The following is an 8,249-nucleotide window of genomic DNA, read 5'->3' as shown; positions in this document are numbered from 1 at the left end:
CACAAAAAGATCGGAGTTTTTCAAAAAATCGGAACTGAGCATTAAGACCTGCAGTGTGAACGTAGCCCATGTCTACATGCCTAAATGCACTGAGTTGCCGCCATGTGATTGGCTGATTAGAAATTAAGTGTTAACGAGCAGTTGGACAGGTGTACCTAATAAAGTGGCCGGTGAGTGTACATTTCCTCACAAATACATTTGGGTCTTTTCTTGATAAAGTAAATAAACAACCAGGCCTCTGACATGACTCTACTTCAGTTATTCCTGGCTGTGCAGCGTCGATATCCAGGGTGCTTGAAATCCTTGAAAATGCTTGAATTTTAACAGAGCCATTTCAAGGTTTGGAAAGTGCTTGATTTCTGTATAATGTCCTTGAAAACCCTTGATATTCTAACAGCACAATTCTATGCTGGATCGCCAGCAAAATGTAGCTGCCAAGGAAAAAAATGCATCTGCCCAGAGAATATTAAACATTTCTCTGGACCTTCGTCGAGGCGCAGCTGTCACTTTAAACACACTATAGGCCTAMCAGCCAATCAGAAACAGGGTGGAGGTGGGACTTGTGAAGAAGTTTAAGCTGTGCTCATATTAAAATAGTTCATTTGTTAGAACAAGTTTGAAAAAGAACTGGAGACATTATTGAAGCTGTTAGATTTTTTACAAACATCTGCCAGAGAAGAAAAATCTGCTGAAGAAGGTTTTCTGATTCCTCCACCTGAGAGAGACGACTCGCAGCCATGCAGGTGAATGCTAACATTAGCTAAAGTTAGTGTTATGGAATAATTATGTATATCTGTTCTACCTTGACACTGTCCATAACCATATCTTATTATAACCAGTTTTCGGCTGTTAATCTGTTTTGGCCCAGACAACAGGACTCCAGCGAGAGATTGACCTCTCTTGTTTGATAAGGAGCTCTTTGAGCTGAGAGCCCTGTGATTGGCTGGGCAGTACATTCGCCGAACTGTGATTGGTTGTAAACTGTCACGTGATGTTATCATGCTGTTATATTATTGACTTGCTGTCTGCTGACGACAGCTACAACCCGACAGACTTCCTGGTTGACTTCTGTTTGTTGTTGCTCAAGATTAAATCATTTGATGACCACACACGCAGACTTTCTCTGCATTTATTCCAACGTGTTTCTGCATTCTTGGTAAATCATCTCCACGACAGAATTTGGCGTTGTCGAGGGGCAGCTTCGAGGACCAGAAGATTGCCTGCAGCAGTCGACTGTTTTTCTCGGAGATCCACCGGAAAATGGAGGCTGACAAAGCTGACCTGTCTTTCTCTGCTGATCGTCTCCGGGTTTTGTGATCTGTCCTTACTTCGGCCGCTGTGGGTAACCTTTTGGGACTGGAGCTGAGAAAAGAACCTGTCTGTTGGCAGAAACACGGTGAGCTAATATTTTCATTAGCACCTTATGCTAAAAGTTACGGCTAATTTTCGGCCCACACACATTGAAATTGTAATTTGTTGAACGCTCGTCTGGTCGTTTTCTGAGGTTGTTGAGTCTAGCCGAGGTAGATATGGGAGCGTTTTCATTCCATATTGAGTCAAAAACAGGTAGCTTAGCTTTCTGTTTTAATGTAGCCAAGAGGACAGTGTTTGTCTTATGTGAGTGTAGGCAGTTTAAAAATGCTTAAACTGCTGAGGGAAAATGTAATTTTCCGTCTTGTTTCTATTGAGGAGACAATTGTAGTCTAGAAGTCATTTCAAGTGACGGCCGTCCCGACGTTCGTTTGAGAAAGTCGCACTGCGCACGAGTTTCAGTCAGAGAATGCGACCAGCGGGTTTTCTTTTTGAGCACAGGTCAAGGTAAATAAATATGGTGCTGAAAGCCGTGAAAAAAGGGTCTGCGGGTATGGAGTCTGATAAGTTGGCTTCCCGGACGGTGGCTGTTATCAGTTTTAAAACAGCTCAGCCGCCTTCCGGGATCGCTTAGTGGAACGTGATTCAAAGCTTAAATCAAGAAGAACGATAAAGGTTGTTAATAACATGGTTTAGTCTCTTTGATTTTCGGGACTATTGAATGGAGCGGATTGGGATTTTTCCTGTTTCGGCCACGCAACGTCACCTCCTGTAGTTGCGGCTTGTTGGGGTGTTGTGACAAGACCCCCCCCCCGCCGTAAACCATGTGTTGAAAGGAGGGAACGCGCGGAGCGACAGATTACCCGTTTTGTTTTCTTTTTCATAAACCCCTAACATATGCATAAAAACGGTTGTGTTTATAATTAACTTTCAGGGTTAAGTGAAAAATAAAAAACACCATTATTGGAAGAGAGAGGGGAATTTGCTGAACTAGTGTTTTCATTTGTTTGTTTTCTGTTACAAATGATTTTTGAGTCAATATATGGAGTGGAGATTTGTTCAATTCCCTGAAGCAAGGGGAGAGTTTATTTTGTTTGTTTTATCTTAAAATAAGATGCAGAGAGGTAAAAAATGTAATAAAACATTCTAACTTGAAATAGAATGCATGACTTGTTTACATGCCATTCAAAAAATATATACACAAAACTATTTCAAACAGACTGGGAAAAAAGTGTTTAAAATGCCTGACATGATCTGCATGCTGTTGAATGAATAGAGAAAACTGATTCATTAATTTCTTTTTGTGTGTGTGCTTGATTTTTTATGCAACAGGGGAGTTTGGTTTTCCTGATGGTCCTCCGCTCTTTCCGAGTCCACTCCCAACCGCCGAGACCCGAGACCTGGACCGATGATGGACACATGTGGACAAATGGACAGCGATGCTGAGACCAGCAGACTGTATAAAGGCCAGCACTAAGAAGATCATCCACTGCCCAGCACCATGAAGGCGAGATAACATTGTCATTTCTGCCTGTTTGCCCAACACTAACCCACCCCGCAAAATTCTTTAAACATGCAACAGCAGCAAAAGACCTTGGGATCGAGTGACTGTTATCTGTCCAGCTGCGGAGAAGACTGTGAAAGTTGATGAAACAAAGCTTCAAAGTCTGATATTCACTGAGCCCAGCAGCTGTTGCCACTCTACAGCACCCCGTCGTCGGATCAATCAGCCTAACGCTACATTAGGTTGATTTTGCTGTTTCTGACAAGCTGTGACAAATGGCAACATCAACAATAAAGTTCTGCAAAACATCGGCATAAGTGACCGTCACAAGACTGATGTGGGAAGACAAGAGAGAGGGGGTGGAGCGGGGCTCTCTGGCAGGGCTTCACGGCATCATCGCCTCAATCAATGCTAACGAGCACACCTGTGGATGGCCAGGGTGGTCTTATGGATCCAAGTCCACCAGGTATGGAGTGATGACCTTGACCAGGCTGGGTTCTGGTGGGGAAGAGTGGGCACGGATTGAGTCAGACGGCCAGCCAGCCACCCCCACCCCAATGGAGAAAAGATGAGTAAACTCACACGCACGCTGTCATATGTTCTGTAAAAGAAACTTTTTCTTTCTTTTATTTTTTATTGAATGAATAGTAAAAGATATGAAAAAAAAACAAGACCGTAGCTGCTCTGAAAGTATGAACTTTGACAAAGTAAGATGTTGATCAAACTATCTGGCATTATTTTTAAAGAATGTTTTGATAACAAGTGTAGAAGTTTTTTCTATAATCCTTTTTGTTTCTGTGTTTGTTTCTGGGTTTTGTCTGCTGATCGTCTCCGGGTTTTGTGAATCTGTCATGCCCCGACCGCTGTGGGTAGTCTTTGGGGACTGGAGCTGAAAAGAACCTGACTGTCGACAGAAAAACTATGAGCTAATATTTTCATTAGCACCTTATGCTAAAGAGCTGCGGCTAATTTTTCGGCCTGCACACATTGAAATTATAATTTTTAGACGCTGGTCTGGTTTTTCTGAGGCTGAAATGATGCTAGCTGAATGTAGGTGTGGGAACGATTCATTCCACATCGAGTTTAAAAAGCAGGGAGCTCAGTTTTCTGTTTTTTTATGTAGCCTTGATGACTGTGTTGTCTATGGTGAGCGTGGGCAGTGTAGGAATGAGTTACTTATGCAAATAAGCTCACCTTACATCTTCCCATAACTAAGTTATGAGAGTAAATTTTACCAAGGTTTTCCTCATTACTTTAATATTTGTCTGTGCAAAGTGAAGTGACACAATGAGGGAACTCAGACTGGTTCAAGTTGATTCATAAAAGATTATGCAATCATTTATTTACACAAAATGAACAAAATCATAAATTACACCTGATTGTGAGCTTCCTACTAAGAGTCTAAGTAAATGAGATAAAACCCGCRTCCAAATTTCTTTCACATTAACTCAGATTACTTATATAGACAGTAAACGTCAGTCTGATGTTAAACTAACAATTTACTGGCACTTTCACTTAGAGTTGGCAAAGGATAAAGGGTAAGAAAAGGTGAGAAAATTAAGAATTAGTGTTTCTGCTTTTATTTTTGGAAAATCTGTGGCAACCGTTTCAGCACGTCCTCTCTGCTCTCAGCTTCAACTTGACCTGTCACCCACGAACACGTCAGCATTACCTGGTGATGTCTGCTCAAAACACCCCTGGTGTAGACTGTCTCACCACGACCCTCTAGGAAGCTTGTCCTCGCTGGTCCTTGGCGAAAAGGTGTCGTTTAGGTGACTTTTCGTCTGTTTCAGCCTGGCTAGAAAGATTCCAGCTGTGGTTCCAGTCGTCTCTCAAAATAAAAGTCTCCCCTCGGGAGTTGAAAACACTTAAGAGACCTGGGTCTCTAGGTGGACAGGAGCTGCTTGCTCCTGCCCTGGCCGTCAAGCCGACTCGAATTGGCTATTTGAGTCAAAACCTGCGGCCCGGCCGTTCTCCGGAGAGAAACAGCCTCTCCTCCTGTATCGGCATCCAGGAAGAACACTGCTGATGTGTCTCTAAGGCGTCCGTGTTAGTAAGCCAGAGTCTTAGCCTTAAATATGCCCTCAGTCAGAAAGGAAAGAAGATAAGAGAGTTGCCAGCTGTCGCCAGTGAAGGCCATTGCTCTGTAGCTGTTTTAAACAGACATTATAATAATATCTTCTCTGCTAGACTGTAAGGAATCACTGTGAAACATTTATCATGATTAATTAACATTTCTGCTTAAATAATCATCCTGAACCTGTGTCCAGATAAATGTAAGATTTTCTTAAGAAAACTCAAAATTATATTACTGATGTTTCAGTAAAATAAAACAGTGATTTATAAAACACAATGAAAACATGGTGATGATTTTCTGTGATTTTACACTATTCATTAATCTATTTTAGGCACGATAAAAGAATAGAAGTGATTCTTTCTTTCTTTGTGACATGTCATTATTATGATTAACAGATGCATAAACATTCTTAAACAACCAACGAATCACGAACAGAACAGATTGTTTCTGTTTAATATCTGATTAGAGAACTGAAGTCCTCCTGTAAGTTGAAATGACCCATCATGGCCTAAAATAGAGTTCAGTGTTCCTGCCTTCTCTCAGGCCTTTCGAGACCTGTTTTGAGGCAGTAACTCCTGTTTCTTCACTCGAGGTGACCCCTACATTAGGTTAAAACAAATGTTTAATCTGCTGAGGGAAAATGTTGTTTTTCCGTCTTGTTTCTATTTGAGGAGACATTTTTGTAGGCTAGGAGTCATTCCACATGACCGCGGTCCCGACATCTCGTTATAAGAATGTCGTTAAGTAGGGCAATGGGCCTGAGTTTTCAGCCACAGAATGTGACCAGAAAGGCTTTCCTTTTGAGTACAGGACATGAAAAACAAAGATGTCGCTGACAGCCATGAAAAAGTGTCTGCAGATATGGGTGTCTTTATAAGTTGGTTTCCGGGACCAAGGTGACTCAAAGCTTAAATCAAGAAGAATGATTAAAGTTTGTTTGTTTGTATATGAAACATTTTTAATAACATGCGTTTAGTAATATTTAATGGAGCGCATTTGGGACTCAGTTGTTTTCAGCCGCGCAGCGTCACCTCCTGTTTGTTGCGGCTGGGTGGGTGTGGGGTTTGGCCAGGGCCTGGTCATTCCTCCTTTCCCTCCCCTGCCGTAAACCGTGTGTTGAAGAGGAGGTTACACGCGTCGGGCAACAGATTCCCCGTTTTTGTTTCCTTTTTTCATAAACCCCCTAACATGCATGAAAACTGATGTGTTTTCTAACTAACTCTCAGGGTGAAGTGTGAAAGATATTTTATTTGAAGACAAAGAGTTATGATACTTTTAATTAATGAAACTTTTGGGAAAAAATGGTATTTGCTGAACTGGTTTTCTTTTCATTTGTTTGTTTTCTGTTACAAATGATCCAGTCAGTATTTATATACAGAATGGAGGTTTGTTCAATTCCCTCAAGCAAGGAAGAGTGTTTTTTTTAGCTTTGTTTGTTTTACCTTTTAAAATGAGATGTAAAGTTAAAAAAACATATAATGAAACATTCTCACTTGAAGGCTGGCTTTACTATAGACCTGGCATACATGCCAGCTTACATGCCATTTAAATATATCAACAAAGTATTTCAAACTTTTTGGAAGGAAAAGAAAAAGAAAAGGGTGATTTTTCTTTTTCTTTATTTTATTTGTTTATTTTTGGATTTGTCTATCTGAGGTTATGTTATATGAAGGATCAGCATTTAAAGGGCATAGAGAAAAAAAGGGAATGTTAAAATGCCTGACATTTTACCAGGAAGCTGTTGAATAAATAGAACTGTTTCATTAATAATATCTTTTTTTTTGTTTTTTTGTGTGTATGCTGTTTTTATGTGACGGGGGAGTTTTCCTGATGGCCCTCTACTCTTTCCCGGTCCACTCCCAACTGCCGAGACCCGAGAACTGGACTGATGATGAACATTTGGAAAATGGACAGTGTTTGCTGAGGCCAGCACTGAAAATGTCAAGGCCAAGATCCAGGACAAGGAAGTCATCCCTCTTGACCAGCAGAGGCTGATCTTCGCCAGCAAGCAGCTTGAAGATGGCCACACCCTGTCCGACTACAACATCCAGAAGGTGTCAAYCCTTCACCTGGTCCTGCGTCTGAGGGGTGGCATGCAGATCTTTGTCAAGGACCCTCACTGGCAAGACCATCACCCTGGAGGTGGAGCCTAGTGACACCATTGAGAATGTGACAGCCAGCACTAAAGAAGATCATCCATAAACCCAGCACCATGGAGACGAGATAATGTGTGCCACGTCTGCCGTGTTACCTAACACTGATCCAACCTAAAAAAAAACCACCCCCACCCTGCAACATTTCTTTCAACATGCAACAGCAGCAAAAGACTTTGGAACCGGGTGACTGTTATCTGTCCAGCTGCGGAAGAGACTGTGTGAAAGTTGAAACAAAGCTTCAAAGTCTGAGTCTCAGAGGCAGCAGCTGGTTGCCACTCTTATCACCCATTCGTCATGTAAAAGCCTGACGTTGAATAAGTTTGATTTTGCTGTTTCTGACAAGCTGTGACAAATGGCAGCATCAGCCAGCATGAGTGACCGTCACAAAGACTGTTTGGAAGAAAAGAGACAGGGGGTGGAGCGGAGCTCTCTGGGAGGGCTTTCACGGCATAATGAGCACACCTGTGATCGCCGGGGCGGTTTCTGCGATCCAAGTTCAACCACGGACGAAGTGATGACCACGATCGGGCCGGGTTTCTGGTGGGGAAGAGTGGGCACGGATTGAGTCAGACGGCCAGCCCCCCTCATGGAGAAGAGATGAGTAAACACACACACACACACACACACACTATCATATGTTCTGTGAAAGAAACTTTTCCTTTCTATATTTTATTTTTGCATGAATAGTAAAGGATAAAAAAAGAGAATGCAAGACCATAGCTGCTCTGAAATTATGAACTTTGACAAAGTATAATGTTGACCAAAACTATCTAGCATTATTTTTGGAAAAAAAATTATAATAAGTGTAGAAGTTTTTTTCCTATAACCCTTTTAATTCTGTGTTTTATTTTCTATGTGGATTTTGGACTCTGCCCTCCGGCTTGCATCTGGGCACTCCCCAACCTGGCTCACCCACCAACTGTGAGGTGGAGGGGGTGGCTGGGGAACCTGGGTCGGTGTGGGGTGTGCAGTACAGCTGGCTGACAGATGACCGCTACGTGCTGGGTTTCAAAGGGGGGGATACGGACGGGCCGACGGACGGACAATCCAAAATGGCACCACCCTCCCATAACACAGATGAGTAAAGCACTGACATACTCATACACTCTAAAAAACAAAACATAAGGGAAGTGTGGTGAATTTTCATGTACTGTGCCTTTAAGACGCGTGAGCGCGCCCGTCAGACTGTGAGCGCGCCCGT

At 42.4% G+C, this 8,249-nt stretch overlaps 1 long non-coding RNA gene and 1 pseudogene across 1 annotated transcript in view; both read left to right on the top strand.

Moving 5' to 3' along the window:
- LOC106535466 (uncharacterized) overlaps positions 1-4,104 on the top strand; it is an 8,218-nt gene extending 4,114 nt beyond the window's left edge. The window contains exons 2-3 of the long non-coding RNA XR_001312445.1: positions 1,177-1,396; positions 2,644-4,104. This is a non-coding gene — a long non-coding RNA (uncharacterized LOC106535466). The remainder of the gene's footprint in view (positions 1-1,176; positions 1,397-2,643) is intronic.
- A 2,686-nt stretch (positions 4,105-6,790) lies between these two features.
- On the top strand, positions 6,791-8,165 carry LOC106535465 (ubiquitin-like; annotated as a pseudogene).
- Positions 8,166-8,249: the final 84 nt, after the last annotated feature.

Source organism: Austrofundulus limnaeus, unplaced genomic scaffold (genome assembly GCF_001266775.1).
Source record: "Austrofundulus limnaeus strain Quisiro unplaced genomic scaffold, Austrofundulus_limnaeus-1.0 Scaffold1461, whole genome shotgun sequence".
Lineage (NCBI taxonomy): Eukaryota > Metazoa > Chordata > Actinopteri > Cyprinodontiformes > Rivulidae > Austrofundulus > Austrofundulus limnaeus.
The sequence above is the reverse complement of the archived record's forward strand: the minus strand, read 5'-3'. Positions and strand labels throughout refer to the sequence as shown.